Source organism: Balaenoptera ricei, chromosome 5 (assembly GCF_028023285.1).
Source record: "Balaenoptera ricei isolate mBalRic1 chromosome 5, mBalRic1.hap2, whole genome shotgun sequence".
NCBI classification, from domain to species: Eukaryota; Metazoa; Chordata; class Mammalia; order Artiodactyla; family Balaenopteridae; genus Balaenoptera; species Balaenoptera ricei.
Window position 1 is genome coordinate 33,004,454 of NC_082643.1, and position 25,606 is coordinate 33,030,059.

Below are 25,606 nucleotides of genomic sequence, written 5' to 3' on the forward strand. Positions count from 1 at the left end.
CCAGGAATACAATTCCTTCTGATCATTTCAGTGAGCAAATATCCATAAAAATCTACTAAAGATAAGAATTTATTTATTTAATTACTTATTTGCCCTCTGTCTTATAAAAAGTTTTAAGATAGCTTATAAAAAATATAGTATGTATGAAAAAAGAAAGAAAAGAATATCAAGTTAAAAGGAAAATATGGATAGAAAAATAATGTCAAGTGTTTTCTGATACTGCTTACTGTGTTACACAGATTTGCCTCTCAAATTCCCAGCTATCAAAGTGTTATGGACAGAACTGTGTTCCCCTAAAGGTCATATGCTGAAGCCCTAATCCCCAAATGTGACTATATTTGGAGATAAGGCCTTTCAAGAGGTAATTAAGGTTAAATGAGGTCATAAGGGTGAGGCTCTAATCCAACAGGACTGCTGACCTTATAAGAAGAGGAAGAGATGCCAGGGGCATGTGTGCACAGAGAAAAGGCCATGTGAGGACACAGCAAGAAGCAGCCATCTATAAGCCAAGGAGAGAAGCCTCAGGAAAAACCAACTTTGCCCTAGAACTGTGAGAAAATCAATTTCCGTTGTGTCAGCCACCCAGCCTACAGTATTGTATTATGGCAGGCCTGGCAAACTAAAACACAAAGTAACAAAGAAAACACAGTAGTTCTAACATTCACAATGTCTATAAGAGAAGTAAACTTATTTTCTGTGAAAAATTTCTTCCATGAGTCCTTCAAAAGAAGCCTGGGATAGTGTAATGGTCAGTTTCAACAGCATCTCTTCAACAATGACACTTGAGAGTTTACTATGGATCTTTTACACAGTCCTTCAATGTCAGTCAATAGTTGAAAGAACAACTTAGGAAGATGATTCCCCAAGATCTCAAAATAACTGGGTCGTTCCCTTTCTGGTCATTCGGTGTGATCCAAAGGTTAAACTGATACCTGGAGGCATTGCATATCCATTTTATAATCTGCTATGACAATTATTTTGCCCAAAATAGCTTTTGAAAAAATGGCCTCGGATAAGAGGAATTTGAGGTAATCTTGACAATGAGAAAAGGTTAACGGATTTTGGATTATTGGTGTTGTCTTCCCTCTCAGACTCTATAAGAAGTCGGTGCCAGAAAGTGCCTTGGCTATTGATGTGCTCCTGATACCACAACGAAAATGCTTATTTTACTTTTGCTTTAAAGTTGCAAATAGGGACTTCCCTGGTGGCACAGTGGTTAAGAATCTGCCTACCAGGGCTTCCCTTGCGGTGCAGTGGTTAAGAATCCGCCTGCCAATGCAGGGGACACGGGTTCGAGCCCCGGTCCAGGAAGATCGCACATTCTGCGGAGCAACTAAGCCCATGCGCCACAACTACTGAGCCTGCGCTCTAGAGCCCATGAGCCACAACTACTGAAGCCCTCATGCCTACAGCCCGTGCTCTGCAACAAGAGAAACCACCTCAATGAGAAGCCCCTGCACTGCAACAAAGAGTAGCCCCTGCTCACCGCAACTAGAGAATGCCAGCACACAGAAATGAAGACCCAACGCAGCCAAAAATAAAATTAATTAATTAATTTTTTTAAAAAAGAGCCCGCCTACCAATGCAGGGGACATGGGTTCAATCCCTGGTCTGGGAAGATCCCACATGCCACAGAGCAACTAAGCCCATGCACCATCACTACAGAGCCTGTGCTCTAGAGCCCTCGTGCCACAGCTACTGAAGCCCGCATGCCTAGAGCCCATGCTCCGCAACAAGAGAAGCCACCGCAATGAGAAGCCCACGCACTGCAACCAAGAGCAGCCCCCCTCGCGACAATTAAAGAAAGTCCGCACACAGCATTGAAGACCCAACGCAGCCATAAATAAATAAATAAATAAATTTATTTAAAAACATAAAGTTGCAAATATGTATTTAACCACTATTTGGCAACTGAAGCCAAAGAAGTCTCTTCTATAAAATCTCAGGATATATAAAAAGTGTAAAGATGAAATGTGGAAGAAATTTGTATTTGTATTGCAAAACTACTCAGTTTTAAGACACAGAGTGATTGTTTTAAATACAAGCTTCACTCTGTCCTATAGTGAGTGCTCTCTCGGATGCAGTCTGACTTGTATATGTAAACTTGTATTTCATGTCATTCATTTTTTAAGATTGAAGATTAACTTTTCTTCTACCGTTATGTTAGAATGCAAGAATAACCTTGAGAATTAATTTGCATCATCTATCAACTATTTGTTACTTTTAGAATTCCCTGATCATGTTTTCTTTTTCAAAGCATTCACCCTCAAAAATAATACTGTACTTTTTAAAACATATGTGCAACATATAGGTGATAATAAAACATGAAGAAGCACCTATATTTTAAATATTGCTCCCAAGATGTTCCATGACACATATTCATGGCTAGAAAAAATACTCATGGCTACAAAAATTATTTTTTAACCTATGTAGTCCATACTTTTGCACACAACAAAGTGCTTGGCTTGGAACACACTGTCCTTATGTGATACTGCTATTTACACTTGCCAACTAAATTTTTTTAACTGCTTCCTTCTTGGCCAGACTAACTGAGATTGGCATATTCTCCATCATGAGAGGTGTCAAATATGAAGGCCACTAAGCAAAACAGTCTCAGACAAACATTCTTGAGGATTTTTCTTAATAAAATGTTCTCTCATTTTTTTCCAGTTACCTCTGTTGTGTCTTTTTCTTCCTACCTACCATAATTAGAAACTGGCGGTGGCGGGGAGTTTGGTCACCTTTTTGCGAAGTCAATAGCAGTCCTTTTCTTTAAGGGGTCCTGGGGTTTTTTTTCTAAGTCTTAGTTTTCTCCATACTTATATATTAAAATCTCAAGTCCATTCTGCCTTGACATTTCAATTCCATTCTCTCTCAAAATGCTTTTTCTTTCCACAGCTGCCAGCTGCTTCTCTAGACTTCTTCAAGATCCTAGTCTCTCCATGACAATGCATTTGAAGCGACACATTCTAAATACTTGGATAACGATGTAAGTCACTTATTAAATACTCATGTCAAAATTTTCCAATTTTTTTAACAACCTATGTGAATTTATTTCAAACCTTTTTCAGACTCCTTTCCCCCACATATTTTCTCAAATCCCACAACTTAACTGGCACCAACTTCTGATATTTCACATAATATTACATCTCAAGCTTCTTTTTAGAAGCAGCTACCTAATCCACCAATTCCCCCTTCTTTCCACATCTCATCTGGAATTTATTTTTTCCTTTTGACAATGCTGCTAATTTCTCTCATAGTTTGATTTTTAAATTCTTGCATTGATTAACCAGAGATGAAATATGGAAGAAAGCCTTTCACTTCACATCATAATGCTAGCCATACTTCTATATTACTACTATTAGTGTGAAATTCTGCAATATGTTTGCAATAACAAGGTACACTATAATTGGCACATTACACCTCCAATACTTACCCTAAAATGTGGTTAAAGGGGATTTTCTAAGTAGCAAGAAATTTTCATAGTTTTAAACAGCTTTGTGACCCTACCAGAAGCATATGTAAACACACCATTCAAGGTAAATGAAAGGTTTCTTTAAAATTAGATAACTGTGAAGAGAAAATCACTGATAGCATATACATATAAAATTAAAAATTACACATTAAAACATGTGAAATAAACTGAAAAGCTTTTTCTGCCAGGCTTGAAATTTGTGTTTCCCCAGCAGAAGTCAGGCATGTCACCAGCACATTCTGTGAAATAGCAGTGAGTTGCATTCCCTGTACTGCTACTGCTTCTTGTATAAGAAATATTTTAAAAAGAAAACTGTCAGTAACTTGCACACATGCAGAACCAGAAGGCACCAAACACATCATTTTGGAATTTTCCACAAGTCATTATCTTTACATTGTTGTATTTTAGAAAACACATACAAACCACAGAAGGGTTTTCCAGCCATACAGCCACACCCAGGAAGTTGTGATAGGCCCAGGAAACGCATAGTTTCTCAAAATCTTCCTGTGGAGCCACAGAAGCCCCATTGTGAAGGTGTTCTCAAGTGTGGTATTTCTTTTACATTTCTTAAGAGAAGTGGAGGGAATACCATAGGTAATGCTGGTCACTCTGTAATAGCCATGGCCTCAAAAGGCCATTCAACTTTCAAATTAGGAAAGACTGAGGGAGGTGGCCCAACAAAACATAGGTTTTTCCTTTACCAGTCACTAGATAAAATTTCTTTAACCTCCAAGGGAAATCAAAACTCTTTGATATTTAGCAATTTAAGGATCACATAGGAGGCAATACAAAGACTGATGAGAAAAAGGGAGCTGGATAGAGAAGTATACATCCCAGTGTAAGTCCCTCTGAGGGTTGGAACCTATTTGTAAAAGATGTTAACAGGGCTGTTGCTTCCAGGAGCATGTTCATAGCAACAAATCACAGCATAATACTACCACACATTCTAAAAAGAAAAATCAAATATATTTTAAATGCATAGCTGAAATGAAGGGAAAGTAATAGAATTCTTTTCTGGTAGAAAACAACGAGAATGTTGAATTTACTGTTGTATGAGTTCTGGCGCCTGTCTTAGCCTTGGGGATGGCATGGAAATTTTAGACAACCTAGAGCCTGGGTTTTAATGAGCTCTGTGCCCTGCAGTTGGGAGACAAGCACTGGAACCCAGAGCATGAAGGAATATCAGAGCTGAGAACACCTCTCATAAAACCTAGGTACTGGAAGTGCAATATCCTTAGAATATAAACCAGGATTTTAAAATTCCCCTGGGGAGAGAAAGAAAGAAGTAGAAACAGAAAGAGAAAGAGATACCATGAGACCACTTGTCTGTCATGGCCTTGCCTCTGGGTGGAGAGGAGAAAAAGTCATTCCTAGGAATTTTTCAGGACAAGACTTCATTCATACAGATTTGGGGCCTGACTTCACACTATGTGCAATTCCCTAAACACCCCCTGCCAAAGAAAAGCAAAAAATTAAGAATAAAGTGGTCCCAGGTTGGTAGTGCACTAAAAGAGTACCTGGTAAAAGCTAATACCGGGCTTCCCTGGTGGCGCAGTGGTTGAGAGTCTGCCTGCCAGTGCAGGGGACACGGGTTCGAGCCCTGGTCTGGGAGGATCCCCCATGCCGTGGAGCGGCTGGGCCCGTGAGCCACAATTACTGAGCCTGCGCGTCTGGAGCCTGTGCTCCGCAACAAGAGAGGCCGCGATAGTGAGAGGCCTGCGCACCGCGATGAAGAGTGGCCCCCGCTTGCCACAACTAGAGAAAGCCCTCGCACAGAAACAAAGACCCAACACAGCCAAAAATAAAAAAAAATAATAAATAAATTTTTTAAAAAAATTATTAAAAAAAATAAATTAATTAATTAAAAAAAAAGCTAATATCAATCATGTTTAGAAGAATGCAGTTTAAATTCAGGATTCAAAGAATTCTCACAATAAAATACCAAGAAAAATGAGCTCACAGTCAGAAAATCATCAAACATAAGAAAATAAGCAATCAAAGTATCAGAAGAAACAACAAACTACACATTCAGAAACTCAAAGACTCCAGTACTGAAACTAAGGTATACAGAATATAAAATAAGAGTGAGCTTCCATTTCTATATGTTTAGAGAAATATATTATTAAAGTAACCAAAAATTTTCAAAGCTGACCAAGCTGATTTGAAAAATAACAACCAACTGTTCTAAAAATGAAAAATAATTGGAATAATTGGAAACTCAGTGAGTAGCAAAAAAAAAAAAAGAATGGACACACAAAAAGAAAACACATAAAAGAGGAATCAGGAGGGAAAAAAAGACCCAGATATAGCAATAAAAGACAAAGAGATGGCAAATGTGAAAAAGTGGGAAAAAAGACAAAGAGTGACAATTAAATGGAAGACAACATATGTGTAAGGAGAGTTTTATAAAAAGTTTTAATCAGAGCTTATAAAGAAAAAGTGGAAGAAAAAAAGCATTTAAAGAGATAGTGACAGATTTTTTTCCAGAATGCTGAAAGACACTGACTTTCATAGTTAGGAAGCCAAACAAAAACCAAGCAGAATAAAAAGAAAACCACACTTACACATCTCATAATAAAACAGCAGAACAACGAAAAGAAGTCCTTAGAAGTAGAGAAGAGAGATTACTCACAAAGGAAAGACAACTGGACAAACATCTTATTTTTCAACAGCAACACTGGCAGCCAGAAAACAAGGGAAAGATAACTTCAAGATTCTCACAATGTATTATTGAGGAGGAAAAAATAAATATAAACATAAGTTTTCTGCCATCTGACCCTTACTAAAGGTACTTCTAAAGGATGTAATTCAAGAAGGAAAATCATCCTATAGCCTGTGATGCTAGATATAAGGGCAGGTAAAAAAAAATTGGTAAGCATGTAGGTAAACCTAAACAGACAAGGAAGTAAAAAACAAAATAATGGTTTCTAATTTGTGAAGTTAAAAATAGTGAAAATAATAAGAGAGAATTAAACTCTGGTAGTTAAGGCAATCTAAGATTTCTATATGAGGTGGGAAAAGAATAAATATACTTTAAGTTAAAAGCATGTATTAAAATCCATAGGTTAACCACTTATAAAAAGTAAAAGAAGAACATAAAGGTCAAACGAGTACAAGGAAAACTAGTACAATGCTAGTTTGTACAATGTACTAGTACAAAACTAGTACAAGGAAAACTAGTACTAGGAAAAATGGAACAAGAGGGGAAAATATGTCAATCAATTTCCAAAAAAGACAAAGGAGCAAAAGAGAAAAAAAGGGCAAAATAGAAAGAACAAATAGAGAGCACAGAACAGAAGGGGTATAAATGCATCTAAATACATTTTTGAAAATACAACTGCATGATGTTCAAAAAAAAGAAATAATGGTGGCCTAGAAATATGTGAAAAAAAAATTCTCAGCCTGATTTGTCATTAGGGAAATGCAAATTAAAATCACAAAGAAATATTTCATATCTTCCAAATTGGAAAAGGTTAAAAGTTTGACATATTAAGTGTTGCCAAGCATATGAAGCAATGCAGACTCTCATAAACTGCTTCTAGGAGTGGAAAACTGTTCTCTATATTGCCTGGTAACACTGAACATACGCCCACTGGCCAGCACAGCCAGTCTACTCCAGGCTGCTTGTGCCTACAGGCAATCACTTATTCAGGAAGTTAATAATCAGTTATGGAGTTCCTACTGCCCAGGCCCTGTCCACCTGCCTCCCAGGCTGAAGGGATCAATATTCTGGCATCTATATAACCCATTCTCGATGCAACAGGATGCAGGTTCATATTGATGCTGGGAATTCTTACCCTAGAGAAACTCTTGCGCCTAACACTTGTAAAAGAATGTAGCAGAATTGTTCATAATAGGACATAACTTTTTAAAAAGGCAAATATCTCTCAGCAATAGAAAGGATAAATTGTACTGTAATCATTCAATGGGATGTTGTGCATCCATGAAAATGAATGAACCACGGGGCCACAGATCAACATTTATGAAGACTGATGGCTCTCAAAAATACATTGCTGGGACTTCCCTGGTGGTACAGTGGTTAAGAATCTGCCTGCCAATGCAGGGCACATGGGTTCGAGCCCTGGTCCGGGAAGATCCCATATGCTGCGGAGCAGCTAAGCCCGTGCACCACAACTACTGAGCCTGCAGCTCTAGAGCCCGCGTGCTACAGCTGCTGAAGCCCACGTGCCCAGAGCCCGTGCTCCGCAACAAGAGAAGCCAGCAATGAGAAGCCCGCGCACCGTAATGAAGAGTAGCCCCCGCTCACTGCAACTAGAGAAAGCCCGCGTGCAGCAACAAAGACCCAACTCAGCCAAAAATAAATAAATAAATAAATTTATTTAAAAAAAATACATTTCTGGGCAAAGAGAGAGAGAAGACATTATAATTCCACACACATAAAGTGAAAAACAAGTAAAAGTAAGCAAATACTAAATAGAGATGTGTGTAGATGTGCTAAATTATAAAGGGAACAATTAACATAAAATTAAGGAGACTGGTTTCTTCAGGATATGAAGGGAAAGAAAAGACACAATGAGTTCTGTTCCCTAAGTTTTATAGGTATTTGTTTTAGTGTTATTCTTTAAGCTATAGAGCTATAAATAGATACGTATATGAATAATACACTGTTTTGTATAATTGATACATAAAACAATACAAATTTTAAAAATAGTGTGGTAGAAAAATTCCTTGAGTTTAAGATGAGTGTCTGTCCCCCAAGAAAGAAAAGAATGAAAAGATCTTGGGAAACTGTGGGTTTCCCAAGTATTCAATATATCAAAACTTACTAGGAGGTTCCATGGCTCCAAATCTCTCCTGTGGTTTGTGTGTGTTCTTGGAAACTTCAAAATTCAAGAATGCCAAGCAATGGAACAGCTGCTGCCAGGAATGAGTTGTCTTATTCTGAAATTTTAAGTGTATGAATCTATAAATACATATGATTAATTTTTTTTATCAGCTAGAATTAAAACAACAAAATGAGGAAATGAGTTCATGTTTTACAATTTGGGGACATTTTAATGTGCTTGTGTTCATATTGATATTGAATTGATGCTCAAATGAATGTAAGGCGCTTATTTGATTCTGAATATGTTTCTCCCTTTGTATTTAACATACCCTCCCAGGTAATTAATTTATTATTAAACAATTCGGTTATAAACTGGATAGAATTTTAAACTTTTGAATTCAATCCTTTTCATTCATGCATTTATTTGGGATTTATTTAACTGTAAGACCATTGTAAATAGTGAGTTTGGTTATCATCATAAGATTTATATACTATGTGCTAGATTTGGAACTGCATCCCAGAACTAATAAATTGTTATAACTAATAATTAGAACCTACTATCTGCTTTATGTTCATGTTCTTCAAGCTTCACCAAGACTCTGCAAAATAGATACTTTAATTCTCACTTTTCCTTAGGAAGTTGAGAAGTTTAATATCTTTACCTTGATTACACAAGTAGGAGGTGACTGGGATTCAGACTCAATACACTACTCTATCCAGAAGGTGAAATTGGTAATACAGGTGGAAGATTTTTAATCTATGAAAATAGTCAGAATACAGTGAACAAAGACAGCATTAGAGTTTACATTAGATTTTTAATTGATTGGCACTCAGCAATTTTGTTTTCCACTCATTTCTTTTAGAAAACCTCCAATGATTTTGTAGGGAGTCAGTAGGACTTAATCATAATGGGATTTAGAACAGCCAATCAGATGCATGGCGGGGGTGGTCAAAAGCTGTCCCAGCCTGCTAACTACAACTTGACTATTTCCCCTTGTTTGGAGCATGTTTATGGGGAATTACATAAAACAGTGCTTATCAAACTTTATGTTCTTATAAATCACTAAGATCTAATTCCTAGAGACTCAGGATATACTTGGATGATATATCAGCTTATTGAAATTGTCCAGATTATTTTATTTGGGTGAAAGCTCTATTATCAAAATAGCTGGCATATTTTCCCAGGCCAATTTTGACATTCACTGTAGTTCTATTTCATTATTTGAAAATGTGTTTCTGATATCTTTGATCGGTTATAATCTCACTCATCAACATTCACAATAAACCACATTCCTATCCCACCACATGACTAAATTCAGCATAGAGTATCTGTACCTCAGGTATTTGTCAGGAAAAATATTACATTGTATAGACTGTCACTACTTATCAAAAGCTCACTTAAAAGGCAAAATATTATGGGGAATTGTCTAAAACAGTGTTTCTCAAACTTTTATATGCTTATAAGTCACTACTGATCTTATTCAAATACAGATTCTGATTCAATACATTTGGGGTGGGTCCTGAAAGCAAAATTTTTAACAAGTTCCTGGATGATAACAACGCTATTGACCCATGGAGTCGGAAGGGCCTAACTAAACCTGCAGAGAATTATCTAATTTTAGTTGGTTGTTGCTTTGTTTTTTCTTTGGGTACTTTTGTTTTTGAGGAATAAGAAGCAGTGGAAATCTATGTGAAAATCCAAAACCAACACTTCTTTGGAGGACAAATTAACAATATATAATAAAAAACAAAGCAAAAGGGGGAAGCATACCAGCAACTCCACTACAAGGAATTTATCCTAAAGAAATTTAGAATATGCACCAACATTTAACTACAAATATAATGTACTGCATTCCATTAAAGCATTGTCAATTACCAAGATAACCAAAAATGAGTTATTTAATATTAAAGAAAATATGTTAATAAGAAAAGATGCTCAGAATATATTTTTGAGTGAAAAATATAAGGTTATAAAGCATTGTTGCTATAATAAGTATGGTTGATTTTCTCATTTTTGGCTCATCTGGGTTTCCTTCAGAATATAGGTATTACGAGCATATTTATAAAAATTATTTTAACACGTGGTAAAAAGCAAATGTTAAAGGCTTCATAGGATGGTCATAATTATGTAGTAACAGTATAGGGAGAACAGAGAAGGAAGAACACAAAGACCTAAAATAATTTGAGTTTAAAAGTTGTCCTATGTGTCTGGTTCAAGGATACAACTGGAGTCAGATTAGGAATCAATCACCGCAGACAGAGCCCTGAAGCAGCCTTGTGTGGCTGAGAGGATCGTCATCCTCTGATACTCTCCTAACACAACAACTGAATGGGAGTGTGTGTGGTCTCCTGATTACTACCAACCAGATCTCACCATCTGCAACCTAGTCTTCATCACCAGATCTCCTACAACTCAGAGTTTTGAGTTTGTGCCCTTGGGATGGATTTGTTTGGTCCTCTCCAGACAGCCAATGAAACCCATCCTGTCTGCAGACTCAAAGGGATCTTCTAATGAGACTGTTGGAGGAGGTTAGAAAAAAGAAAAAAAGAACCCAACAGGAGAACTGCGTGACAAAATGAGAATGGCCACGGATTCCAGAGAAGAGGAATGGGCCAAAAAGTCCATTTCAGGACAAAGAATTAAGGATCGTACAACTCTTTCAGTCAATACAGAAAAAAAAAAAAAAAAAAAAAAAAAAAAATTAGAGCAAAATTTATGCAACATCCTTAAATCATTTTTTTTTCCTTTTTCCTCTTCCTAATAATATTATCATGGTTGTGTTTTTCACTGCTTTGGAACCTTGAGTCTCTTATGTGTTCCACTTGGGGAAATGTCAAATAGCTTATTATTCATTTATTCAACAAATATTTTCTAAACCTCTAGTTTATGACAGAAACCATTCTAGACACTGGGGTTGCACTGGTGATCTAAAATGTCCTCAGCCTTATGGAACCTACATTTAGTGAGGAAGGCCAGTAATAAACCAGTAAAGAGATTCATGATGCACTATGAAAAAATAAAAGTAGTGGTGCTCCTTTAGGTGGGATTCAGGGAAGAACAATCACAGGGAGTAGCATCTATCAGAGATATATAATCACATCTGCCTGATTCTGCTATTGGGAATCACGTAAACATGGACATTCTGCAATTAATTCCAGGACATGTCTTGCATCAAGTATCAAGAACAATGAATATACGATCATGGTATTTTCCTTATAGAACTAATAATGCGTGTGTGTATGTGTATGTTTTCAACCTTAAAAATAAAATAGCCAGTTATTTTACCCACAAAATGGGTTTATTCGGGAATAGCAGAGAATTGCAATTTCGGACAGACAAGCTATGGTGAATCACAGGCAACTCTGAAGAATAAAGGAGAGGGGTCTTGCTTTGAGTAGGTGTTAGGAGGAAATTAAGAAGGGTTGTTTTGAACAAAAGTTCATTGGAGAAGAGCAAGAGCCTGAGGTTGTGGGGGACGTTCCTTCTTTTTCTGAAAAGCAGGAGATAAAATTCCCGTGTGATTAATGTCTTCCCTTGTCAAAACAATTCTTACCTTCCTTCTTCCTGCTGGTTATGCAAGTGCAAAGAGTGGTATACACGTGAGAGTTCCCCCTCAGGCTGCATGGCTCAATTTTAAATGAGGTTCCCTTTATTTATTTTCACAGTGTGTATATATATTTGTGTGTGTGTGTGTGTGTGTGTGTGTGTGTGTGTCTGTCCTTATCTCCTTATCTTCCCCATCACCTTTATCTACTATGACCACCACTACTATTACTTTTGCTATCACTATTACTACTATAAGCCTATAATTCCTTATTTGTAACTCAGAAATCCAGAAAGCTTTGAAAACCAACAAATTTTTCATAACACATATGGAGGGGAGAATTTAACTCACCTAACCTTTGGTGGCAAAACCTGACCAGAACCAACCAACAAATGACCTATATAGTAGCCTGTATCTCCCACTTAATGAGAATATTCTTATGCTTTACTACAAAACATTACCATGCTTTGATTACAGGTTTGATTACAGATCTACTTATCTTCTTACCTTTCTAAAGTTTGGAATTTTCTGATTCCCAAATATCGCTGGTCCCAAGAGTTTTGAATAAAGCATGGATCTCCACACCTACGACAAGCTACAGCTATCACCACTGCTGCTGCTCTTACTAAAAAACTTTGCCTTTGAGTACCTCTGTATTTGTTATTCCAATTCATTCTCACATCTCATTAGCCTAAATGTGTATAATTGAAGAGAAAATTTTGCACCTAATCCATCAACTGTTTAATGAATACACTTGACTTTTCAGACATTTTTTTCTGATCATTTAAAAAAGCATATCACAACAAATCTAAGTCAATGCAATATTAACAGCCATAGCATTATCCAAAGCCTGTGGCCATAACCCAGGATGTTTATGTCCCCTGGCACTTTCTATGTCTCCTGGCACTTTCTATGCCTACTTATTATTACTACTGAAGTTTTCATTCATATTCAACATCCATGTCTGGTGCATTTTGTTTGATGAAAACAAGCTAATTAGTGCTGAACCTTTCCTAGTTCATAAATTTATTCCTAAGAACATTAAAAGGAAGTCAAGTGAGACATGTTCAGTAACAGATGTTTGCCTTTTTTGGCTGCCTTTTTACAGTTTGTTCTCTTTCATTACTTTTTAAGAAATTTAGTTAATGTTCCCTTTCCTAGAGAACAAGCGTACCTAGCTTCCCAGAAGGGTGGGGGTGGGGGGATTCCCCAGGGTAGGCACAGTCTGTTCACTCCCTTAACCTAATATCTGCTCCAATGTTCTTTGCATCCAGCTTTTCATTCTTTCATCCAGGTTTTGGTAACAATCACACTCCAGCTTATCTCAGAAAGAATGTGCATGTTGACTGGAGATAATTATAAAACTAGAACTACGACGAGCACTATTACTAATGCCCATGGGCCTAGTGTCACTCAAATACCTTTCCCACACGAGGACATCTCAGAATAAAGGGGCAACATGATTGACAGAATTTGATTGAATCTTTTGGCTTCTACAGTAAAGAAAGATTGTGAAGTTACTTACTAAACTAAAAATCCAGTGGTCTTTTATGATAAAAGAAAAGAGAAGTATAGATCAAGATTTTTCTCTATAAAAATATATTGATCCAAAAATACAAATTTAAAATTATCCTGTTTATTTACCTAACCTTCCACTTTTGAATATTATTTAGTATAAATGGTACTGTGAGCCGTTTAAATTATGGTACATTGGTAAGCCTAAGTAACATGACAATCCAAATCTTGCAATCACCAAGAGTGCTTTCTTTTAAAACTTTGTGAGAATAGTTTTAAATATATATGTTTTGACCAATTTATTGTTACTATACATCTTAACCTATTTATTGCTAAAGGAATTCTGCAATGGAGTACCTCTTTATTTTTCCCAAAAAGTACTTTAACTAAGGCAACAGTTGAAATTTTTATCTAGAAGGAAAGATTTAATAAAAATAAAATAAATGATGATTATAAATTACCTAGGCCCATATAAACTATATGATATAAAAATATCAGGCTCAGATAATACTGCTGCAAGGCAATATAACTATTAAAATGTGGGGTTTTAACTGCAACTATATATGTTAAAAAAATAGTTTTACATATATGTATATATCAAAATAAATATATCATTCTTTCACAAAGATTCAAAATTTTATATTTCATAGGAAAATAAATATGTATTTCAAAATTAAAATGTGAAGTTTGAAGATAATGTACAGCATTAGACATCACTACTTGTAATAGTACCAAAACAAATTAAAAGATCAGAGTAAACTGTTGGAATGCTCTTCAGTATGTCAAAAAATCATAGTCATGTAGTTAACTCAAGGCTTAAATTAAACCCAAGCCTAATTCTGTAGGAACAGAATTTTCAAAATGTAATTTCATTGATACCCAAAACGATTTTTAAAAATTTAGGAAATCATTTGAATAAATAAAAATTTTAAATTTAATAGTCATAATGATTTGTGTTAATTCTTCAAAATATCAGAAAATCAAATCAGATGACATTTTTTATCAAATGCAAACCACAAGAGGAGAAAATCATGAGTATGAAAATGATTACAATACCTCTCAAATGTGTGGAGGAGGGAAGGAAAAGAGCAGAGAGAAGAAAGTGTGATGGAGGAGAAAAAAATGAGCAAAGATATTTTACATATTAAAAGTTAATTTACTATTTTTTATTATGTACTAAAATCAAGTGAATGCCCACAGTCTTCTGACAGCACAATTTGGTAAAGAATCACACAAAAATATCTAAATTTCCAAGTTAAGAGAAGAATATCCCCCTAGATTCTTACAGTTTTCTTTTCCCAAAATGGCTCAAGAAAATTCTCCAGAGAAGAGTGATAAGAAATTTCATTAAAATCTAGTCAACCCATTTCATGGTCAAAATTAAGCTAATGTGAAGCATAATGTTATATATGAAATTTCTTTTTTCATTTCTAAAAATATGTTTCTGCAAAACTAATAATTTTTTGTTTTGTTTATGAGCTGAATCTGTAAGTATGTTTAAAAACAGGACAAGTGACTCTTGGTTTCTTCTCTCATATAGGACTTGTTCTCCTTGAAAGGAGGGAGGTCCAGATGCCCAGAGGACTCACAGCGCATTCTTTGAAACACGAAACAATGTATAATGCAACTAGTTATTAAACCAACTTCTATTTCCTTGTAATCCCTTACTTCCTAGTGTCAAGGTTAGGCAAATTCTTTCCATCCAAGATTAAGAAAATAAAGGGATCAATTGTCTTCCTACAAGGAAGGCACTTCATGACGATGGAACTTGCTTAAATTTTCAGTTTAATTTCTTGTCACTTGCCCTCTTGAATGCTATACTTTTGCCACACTCAACTTCTTTCACTTCCTGAAATGCACTCTGCTCTCCCATTCAGACAACCACAACTGTTCTTTCCCCTCTGCTCCTCCATCCCTGAACCCTGTCACCACCACAATAAGTACGCAAGCATGCATGCTTGGGCAGTCCCTTGTTTGTCATCTCATCCTCATTCTAGGGGTCACCAAATGGCAGAGCTCCCTTCAGGGAACATTCTGATCCCAGAGCCACTGCAACAGAGTCGTGAGTTAGCCACTCACTGAGGAGAGTTTTGCCTTACTGATGACTAATGAATAAAAGTTTTTACTCTATATGTTTATAAATATTAGATAGAAATTAACTTCTTACACAAATTTCTGTCAATATTTGCTTTTATCCTAGCTTTTTTTTTTTTAATTATTTATTGATTTATTTATTTATTTTTGGCTGAGTTGGGTCTTCGTTTCTGTGCTAGGGCTTTCTCCAGTTGCGGCAAGTGGGGGCCATTCTTCATCGCGGTGCGCGGGCCTCTCACTATCGCTGCATCTCTTGTTGCGGAGCACAGGCTCCAGACGCGCAGGCTCAGTAGTTGTGGCTCACGGGCCTAGTTGCTCTGCGGCATGTGGGATCTTCCCAGACCAGGGCTCGAACCCGTGTCCCCTGCATTGGCAGGCAGATTCTCAACCACTGCGCCACCAGGGAAGCACTATCCTAGCTTTTTTAAGAGCACTATTGATACTAATTTTTGCACCTCAGAATTTTGATAAATACCAAAGTTGTTTTTCACACCTACAGTCCTTCAGGTTGTGGGTTTCCAGAGTGCTTCATACATTATCATAAAGTTAGCAAACCTTGTAAAGAAGAGTTATGAAATGAAATTGCAACAACAAAGTTGGAGACGGGTGGTCTTTCCTATATTATTGAAATGTAATACTACATTTTTATGTTATGCAAGGGATCATATTCACAGGTGCTCACTTACTTTGGATAAATATTATCTTTCAAGATAATTAAGGCTATAAATGTCTCAGGACTTCAGAGATCATATAAAGTAGAATTAGTAAGTTTTTCTTAGGAATGCAGTTTCTTTAACTTCATGTAAAGAAGTTTTAGGGGGCTATCTGCCACTGTTTAAAATAACTGGGAATTTGAATACAATTCTAATATGATAAGTCTGCAGTTGCAGAAATGAAACATTAAAACTAAAGACATATAAATTATTGTGTTATTTAATTAGAACTAAAGACATATAGGATTCAAAATACTTCAAAAAGAAAAGAGAAACTCTGGCTTAAAAGGGATATTTTCTTTTAGCCTAAAGAAATCATATCCACAGTGACTTTCTTATTTGAGCAAATTACAATTTTGATAAGAGTAGCTAAGCTATAGAGAACGTTTTGAAAGCAAAATGTGTTATATTTTTCTCTCCTCCTACAAAATCAAATACAGGGTTTTCTGCACCCTGTCTTCTTTCCTCTTTTAACAATGCAACCTTCTTTCTACATTCTCAACTTTCCTAGTTACTTTTGTCTTCTGGACCTGATTGAACAAACTCACATCAAGATTACTTAACACTTCACACCCATTAGGCTGGCTATTAAGAAAACAGAAATATAATAAGTGCTGATGAAAATGTGGAGAAATTGGAGCACTTGTGCATTGCTAGAGGGAATGTAAAATGGTGCAACCACTCTGCAGAATAATATGACGATTCCTCAAAATATTAAACATAGGAATACAATATGGTCCAGCAATTCCACTTCTGGGTATATATCTAAAAGAAGCAAAAGAAAGGGCTCAAACAATAGTTCTACACCCTTGTTCATAGTGGCATTATTCACAATATCCAAATGGTGGAAGTAATCCAAGTGTCCACCAACAGATGAATGGATAAACAAAATATGGCATATATATTCCATAGAATATATTCAGCCTTTTTTAAAAAGAAGGAAATTCTGACACATGCTACAGCATGGATGAACCTTGAAGACATTATAAGTGAGATGAGCCAGTCACAAAAGAAAAAGTAAAATACTTGTTGCCAGAGGATGGTGGGGAAGGAAGAACAAGGAATTAGTGTTTACTGGGTACAGAGTTTTAGTTTGGAAAGATAAAAAGGTTCTGGAGATGGATGGTGGTAATAGTTACACAGCAATGTGGGTGTACTTAACGCCACCAAACTGTACACTTAATATGGTAAAATGGTAAATTTTATGTTATGTGTATTTTACCACAATAAAAAAAATGGCAAAAAAGATTAACTTAGAACTTGGTATTTGATTCCTTCTAGTACTGCTATTATTTTAAAGGATAAACGAAAGGGGAATCCTTAATAAATAAATAAATAAATAAATTAGACTTTCAATGGTGAAAATTAAAGAGGCAGTGAGCTGCAGGAAAGAAATCTGAAGGTTTGAATCTTATCCCCTCTTATCCATTCACACCCTGCCCACAAAATAGTGGGTTTGCAAGAGTAAGATAAACCTCTAACTGGACTGAGGCAAAAGGCCTATTAATGCTCACCCAGTCTCCACTCTAGTCCACCCCAAATTTCTTTAGACAGGTACACATACCCAAAGCACCATCTATTATGCCAAAGCCATGGTTAGTAGCTCCTTGTACTCCTAATTCCCCCGTGGGCAATGAGTAAACACTCCCAGTCTTGCATCTGGAGCTCTCCACAGTCATGTCTACTCTTGCCCAACTTATTCCCCAAAGAAATATGTTTAAATGTACTTCTTCACACAGCTAGGAGCAATCTCTAAATTATTAGTGTAAAACAGGGTAAGCAGTAGTTCATTTATTCACCTTTACTGGAAAATGAAAACAGCCTTCTATGGGTGTTACTTTTGCTAAGGACATGTATGAATTAGCAATATACATCCAATTAGCTGGAGGTAACTGTCTATTCTGTAATTAATTACTATGTTCTGAAAATAGTAGATTACGAAGACTTTGAATTTCACTAAACAATATTCATATAATTTCCTCATCTAAATTCATATAATTTTCCTTAATAATGTTTGTATAATGTCCTTATCTAAAACAGGGATGCAATGATTTAGTTTTAGTATATTTACTCACAAAGAATTTAGCAGTAGAAGTTAAATATGACATAATTCAAAAGTTTTGGTTTACAGAAAAAATATAAAAACTCAAGATTTTTAAAAATACTAGATAACGAACTATCCAGTAGATAAGAAAAATAATTGTTATCAGCTGTCTAATGGTGTATGGACTGAACTGTGTCTCCCCACAATTCATATGACTCCTTAAGCCCCAGTGTGACTGTATTTGGAGATGCGACCCTTAGAGAGGTAATTAGGTTAAATGAGGTCATAAGGGTAGGGCACTAATCTAATATGACCAGCATCCTTATAAGAAGAGAGGGAGACACTAGAAACACACAGTGGAAAGGCCATGTGAGGACACAGCAAGGAGGCAGCTTTCTGCTAGCCAAGGAGAGAGAGGCCCCAGGAGAAAACAGCTGTACTGGCACCTTGATTTTGGACTTCCAGCCTTCAGGACTTTGAGAAATAAATCTCTGTTGTTTAAGCCACCCAGTCTGTGGTATTTTGTTATGGCAGCCCAAGAACACTGATACAAATCACAAGTCGAAAAGAAAAATAATTCATGATATAAAAAGAGGAAAGAAAAGAAAAATGAGACAGACACATTCACATACAGAGCAGAACACATAGGAGATGTAAAAAATCCAGACATCTATACAGACACCGTGAGACACAAATATTATAAAATGGCATTTTGCACTCTTTTAAGAAATCATTGCTAAAGATTTCAGAATCATATGAGTTGTTTCTACTACAGTAAGTTACCTACACACGAACAAGTTCTGCTCCAAGAGAGCATTCGTTAAGTCCAATTTGTTCGTAAGTCCAACAAAGTCAGCCTAGGTACCCAACTAACACAGTTAGCTATATACTATTGTACTGTAATGGTTTATAATACTTTTCACACAAATAATACATAAAAAAACACAAAAAATAAAGAAAACATTTTTAATCTTATAGTACAGTACCTTGAAAAGTACAGTACAATACATACTGCTGCTTTTACGCTTGCTTCTGGACATCCTGGGCTTGAAATAAACGTACTGTACTACTGTACTCTACACAGTACTATACAGTAAAGTACACAAAAGCACAACCACTCGTACAGGACGCACGCACGTAACAATGTATGCCAGACACGTGAACTAACTTACGTGATTGGACATGTGAACACATTCGCATCTTTGAAAGTTCGCAACTTGGAGGTTCATATGTAGGGGACTTACTGTATTTACATAGAGACATCTCAGAGCTTGCCCTGATGAGCAGGTGAACTTAATGTGAAGTCCTGATTCCATCTTCAAGTCATAGATTCTCACGTCCCAGTTTGGAGAGCACTCACTCACAAAACCATTAGTATGTGGTCGTGACACTGTCCTTGGATTATTAAGTCCTCTTAGTGCCACACTCCTAACAAACATCTTTATTCTCCACTGGCTTCCACTGTATTTTCTTGATAGTCTAGGTACCATTACAAAAATAGTCGCTATCACATTTAGGGCAAACCATTGAGATGATCACTTTGGCTATTTCCACTCTTCAAACAAAAACTAATATACATATTTAGGAGTTAAGGTGATCAGCAAGATTTACACAAAATAAGACAACAGAACAAAAGCACTGCTTCAGAAAAAAGATGAATTTCAATGGGGAATCATTTTAGGAATGAAATATGCCCATAGTAACATCTTACATGTTATATCAAAATGAATTCAATCATTTGCTAGAAAAATGGTAATCCATCTCTATGTCCGGTTTTACAAATACTTACACTACAATAATCCTGAAATACTGATGATGATCCAGAGAAACTAGGCCAACTGGAGTCACGAGCCAAACAGGAAAACCTTTCTGACACTACTCCTCTCCAATCATAGAACGCTCTGTCTGTTGGAAATATCAATGCAGGTTAAAAGAATATTTATCCAGGAAAAGTACACACTGATCATACTGCTTAGTGTTACAAAGAGGAAAGTAAATCATCTTTATGGCCCACTATTCTGTATTAAAATCACATCTTTTCATCTAACCATAACAAGATGAGGAAGTGATAGCACTGCATAGAGAGAGGCTTCAATTAATGGGCTTCCTCATACAGTAAAGCTCTCGTGTTTTTATTACATACAGTGTGCCCATCAGAAAACTAATAAGTTCATTCTTTTGATTCTTCTCTTCAAGAACACTGACTCCTTTTTTAAGGGAGGCTTAAAGCAAAATCAGATTTGTGAATAGCACTAACGAAAACAAAAGAAAACCTCCTCTCCCTGTTACATAAGCACTTTAAAAGAGAATTCAAAATTATTATGAAGGTGCTAGTTTTGATATTGTGAAGTAAATAAAATTATTGAAAGTATTTAAGGTAAATAGGTTGGAAGAGCAAAAGGTTAGCCAGTATATGCCCACATATTTCTTCCGTCTCATGGTAGTTATGTCGGATTTCTGCACAAAATTTTTAATGAAGAGGAGGAGATTTCAGATTTATTTGTCCACTTATTTCTCAGAAATACAATTTAATCCTGCCATCCAAATGAATCAAACTATTTTTACATTTCCAATTTTCTTTCTAATACTTATTCATATACATATCTTCCTGAAACTTTTAATTTAATAGAGTCCTCCATGGACCAGTTAATTTCATATAAATTTAGAGAAAAATCAGAAGGAATGTATTCTCTCATTTCATTGCTTCAATTTATTTATAGGACCATAAGGGTCCTATATGGGTCAGAGACATCCTAATCAATATACACACACACATTCTACCCCATCTTAATTTTACATATATTTCCTCAATTTCAGTCAGTCTCTGCCCTCTATCAAAAAGGAAAAATCTCTAGGAGAGGCACCATAACAAATTATGTATCTCAATCACAACCCAATATGAAGAAATGAATATCTTTAATGGAAGCGAATGCCAATAATGGGTAGATCATACAGAATCTGAAAATATTACTATCTGAGAAGAGGATAGCAAAGGAAAGGCCATACACGTCATACTTTACTGGGGACTTTCATAAACCCAGGGGGATATAAAGGGATAGTATAAGAGTATTAGAGATGTGTATACCCCACATTTCTTATGAAGCTTTTTTGACTAATTTGAAGCATTTCTCAATTTACTAGCACTATCCCTATTTCGCCCACTTCCTTTAATGAACTTCTACAATAAATGTTCTCACTATTTTAGATAACAGAGCATCTCTTTCCAATCTCCTTTTTAAATGTATAAACTCTTCCAGGGCAAGGGCAATATCTTACTTGGAATTGCTCTGTGATTCTGGTTCATTAGCGATGTGATTAAAGTTACTATGTAAACACTAGTGAACTAGAATTAGCCTCACAAGGTTAAATCTCACAGGCAAAAGGGAATCTTCCTGATCACTGAAGAGCCCAACCCAAAATGAAACTAAATGCTATATGACTTATTTTTCCAAGAGATTCCAGAGCATTTCAAATATTTTATCTTGTTTACCCACAAAACAGACTCATATTATCAAGAAGGCCATACATTATTTTCTCCAGTATACAGGTATCACACTAGAAAATATAGCTAAAACTTTTCCACTTCAGGAAGCAGTAAAGCCTCCACTAAAATCCTCAAGGTAATCATTCACACACTGATCTATACTAATGACTCCTCCTCAGAAGCCAAGCACAGAAGGTGACGTGCAACAAATTCCAGTTTATTCCACAAAGTCAGTCGAAAGTTATAAGCTGATAGTTTGAAGAAGACCAAAGTCATACATCAGACTAAATCTTCACAAACCCTTCACAGAGCCAACAAGCTTCACAGATAATGACAAAGAGAAATTAAGATTCTGAAATCTAAGGGTGTGTGTGTGTGTGTGTGTGTGTGTGTGTGTGAGAGAGAGAGAGAAAGAGAGAGAGGGAGCAAGAGTAGGCTGTATATTGATAAGTGAAAAAATAAGAAATCTTGTTAGAACTCCCAGTTTATCAGCCAGCAGGACAGAATAAAATACTCTGAGATTAAACAAATCTGGGAAAAATACAAGAGCAAAATTTGAAAAGAAACCAAAATATCCCATCAGGTTAACAAGGAGTTATTAGCTAACTTTGAACATTAAAAAAAATTGTTAAATATCCATACTGATGTCTTTGTGTCCTTGCGTTTCCTCAATACTTATTTAGACTCTTTGAAAAACTTTATTATACCACTAGTTCATGTTATTTTGTTGTCTTCTTTAGATCTCATCTCCCTATCTAGACTTGAGAGTCTTTAACTTGCTTTGTATTCTCCATAATATTGAATACAATGCTGTGCCCCAAGCATATGTTTAGTATATGCTACTGCACTGACTTGGTATTGGGTGAAAGGCCACTCAGGAAACTGCTGAGAGTGAAAGGCCCCATGTAATACAACTGATATAAACATCTGAAAAAATGGAAGTCTTTAAAAAGGGATTTTTAAAATTCTTTAAATTCTTTTTTACAGGACCAAATATTTTTTTCACAGACCATCTTCCCTCTCTTGATATTTATCTTGATGTTTATAACGGTAATAGTTTTTAAATACATATGAGTTGGGGGTGGCTTTTTATTTCATTTCCCATTTTCATTCAAATTTATGCAGTTAACAATGAGCCAATTATTTACACAGATGAGAGGGATTTTTAAAATCTAATAAGCATAATTACTTTAGAAACAAATTATTTAGATGAGTCACAGAAAACTGGTAAGATTGTATCTGGTGATATTGCCAAGAAAATGAGGAAAGAAACAAGGGAAAAGAGGGAGGAAGGAAGGAAGAATCTCTAGCTAGTTAAAACATTCACCACTTTTCTGTGATCTTTGTAGTGACAAGCATTTCCTCCATATTGCAAATTGATAGATTTGTCCAAATTGTCTGAATATCAGCACAAAACCCAAAGACAATAGGAGTTTAAACTTTTCAAATATATTGTTTCAGTCAACCAAGAAACCAAACGTTCACAGGAAATAATCTATGCAACTGCCTCTGACAGAGCCAGAGAAGTCCAGCAGCAAGTGCGGTGTATCTTTACGAGGACTTGACAGAGCCAAAGACACCACTGGGTTCAGCAGTCCTGTTGTCCCTAGAGCCTCTTTTATGCCAAGCTCGTTCTGTTTCCCTTTTATCAATTCCCTTCTATCAATTAATTCTCTGAGTTAATTGCACATGCAGTTTTAATCTGTAGGTAATTACAATCAATTAATAGGAGACAGAATTAGCAGTTCTTAGTTTGATTATCTATATAATTAAAAGGGGTGGTAAACTAGAGTTGACAAATAGCATCTTAATCAGTTGAATAATCAAACCCCAGAAGCTTGCTTGGGCAGCTGAATTCCATTTCTTGTATTAGTTCAAATTTTAGAATCAATGACTGAAATGTCCATTTAAATCAATTCATATTGTTAATTTATAGTCAAAAATGAACAATATGTATTCTAAAATTACTTAAACTATTTACCTTCTTTTGGTTATAATGAACCGCTTCCAAAAGGATTCAATAAAAATAATGATCCAACAAACTAACTTATTTATATCTACTGAATACCAGTTAGTATTCATGGCTCCCAAATCATATGTTACAAAACATCTAAGAAATGTGAGTAACTCCTTTTGTACTAGGTTCTATTTAACACTTTTATATGTGTGCTGACAGACAGCAAATAAAACATAGCTTTAGTCTTTTTATTTATTTTTTGGCTATCAAATGGAAACAGTTGTTTGTAGATACAGTGGCAGTACTAAGATGCAGGATAAGCTTAACGTGAGTTAGAAAAATATATGAGAACTTCATCATGATTAGGATATAATATAATAGAACAGTAGCATGACTGTTGCATAATATCTTTCTGAATTGCCAAGTATTTGAACAAGTTTGGCAGATACTTCCAAGCTTATAGTAAATAAAAAATGTTCAAAAAAATCATGATTTCTGGTTCAATATGGCTTGTTACCTTCGACTGTGAGGCAGCCCCTTTTATAGCCTCAAGAAAATACTATAACAATCAAAGACAAAAATGTCAAGGTCACAAAAAAATTAAATTTAACCATTCACCTATCTGCAGTTGAGAAAAAATTTTCATTAATTAGGATGATGGAAGTGAACTGAGGAAAGCAATCAGTGATCTTTACATAATAATAAACCCCTAGCCCATCTGAAAGCCATTAGAAAGAAGCTTAATACCACCTAAGAAAAAACCAAACAGAACAAAAACCATTTCTCTAAAATGTGGGTGCTGCTCACTATTTACAAGAGCCAGGACATGGAAGCAACCTAAATGTCCATCAACAGAGGAATGGATAAAGAAGATGTGGTACATATATACAATGGAATATTACGCAGCCATGAAATGGAATGAAATTGGGTCATTTGTAGAGATGTGGATGGACCTAGAGACTCTCATACAGACTGAAGTAAGTCAGAAAGAGAAAAACAAATATTGTATATTAACGCATATATGTGGAATCTAGAAAAATGGTGTAGATGATCTTATTTGCAAAGCAGAAATAGAGACACAGATGTAGAGAAGAAATACATGGATACCAAGGGGGAAGGCGAGTGGTGGGAGGAATTGGGAGATTGGGATTGACACATATACACTATTGATACTATGTATAAAATAGATAACTAATGAAAACATACTGTATAACACAGGGAACTCTACTTAATGCACTGTGGTGAGCTAAATGGGAAGGAAATCCAAAAAAGAGGGGATATATGTATATGTATAGCTGATTCATTTTGCTGTACAGTAGAAACTAACACAACATTGTAAAGCAACTATACTCCAATAAAAATTAATTCAAAAAATAAAAAAAAAATAAAATAAAATGTGGGTGCTGCTATTGAAAAACCATTTCCCTCTCCATACCCCCATCTATCACGATCCACTTGGACACTACAGCTCCAAGAAAAAACTAGGAATGAAGTAATCCTGGTGGTAGGATTTAATACAGTCCTATTTCAAGGAAAGAGCTCTGTGCAGAGGGTGGGACAGGCAGGTCTTGATAACAATGTATAATGGAGATTATAATTCTCATGTGCTGAACAGCTAAAAATAATAAAGAACGAAGGGGTGGAATAGGAAAGGCCCCACCTTGGCAGAGCCAACCTATTCCAGATAGATGTCTGCAGTTACCAGGAATTGAGCAGAGAAGTGGGCATTGACACCTGCTCATCAACTATAGAACAAGAAAAGGTGACCAACACACCCAAGTGAACATGGAGTGGAGCTGAGAAAAATCCACCATGTTCTCTATTTGTGAAATCACTCACTTTGCATAGATCTGTTTCTCCTTATTCAGGGCAGAGTAAACACATTGGGTCCTACATTAATCATGACAATGCTAGTTAACATTTAGTGAGGACCTAGTTTGTTAAACACTTAACATACATTACTTGATCTAATCGGCAAAGTAACCCTATGAGG

The 25,606-nt window shown here is 35.8% G+C and overlaps 1 protein-coding gene across 1 annotated transcript in view; it reads right to left on the reverse strand.

Annotated features, from left to right (window-relative positions):
* IQCM (IQ motif containing M) overlaps nucleotides 1-25,606 on the reverse strand; it is a 260,288-nt gene that overhangs the window by 11,022 nt on the left and 223,660 nt on the right. The window lies entirely within an intron of this gene.